We start from the raw sequence: 302 nt of genomic DNA on the forward strand, positions 1-302 counted from the left end.
CCGTCCTCCCCGGCGCTGCCTGCTCCCTCCCCTCTGATCATGTTGACATATTCACACGGCCCGGAGTACTAGTGATGCTTTGCTGCAGCGTTACAGTTTCCGACACCTTCTTTTTATAACTCGGCTCTGTCCCCCTTCCACTCGACCTGTCAAAACCACGCCTATGGAGCCACACAATTGGTCCGAAAGCGTCAAAGAGCCAATCAAGGAGGCTCCAGCTCCCTTGTAACCCACAACACATCCATACAATCTGGTGCACGCAGAGCACAGACTCACAGGGAATTCTCAGAGCTGAGAGGCTC

Source organism: Buceros rhinoceros, unplaced genomic scaffold (assembly GCF_000710305.1).
Source record: "Buceros rhinoceros silvestris isolate BGI_N320 unplaced genomic scaffold, ASM71030v1 scaffold20725, whole genome shotgun sequence".
Taxonomy (NCBI): Eukaryota; Metazoa; Chordata; class Aves; order Bucerotiformes; family Bucerotidae; genus Buceros; species Buceros rhinoceros.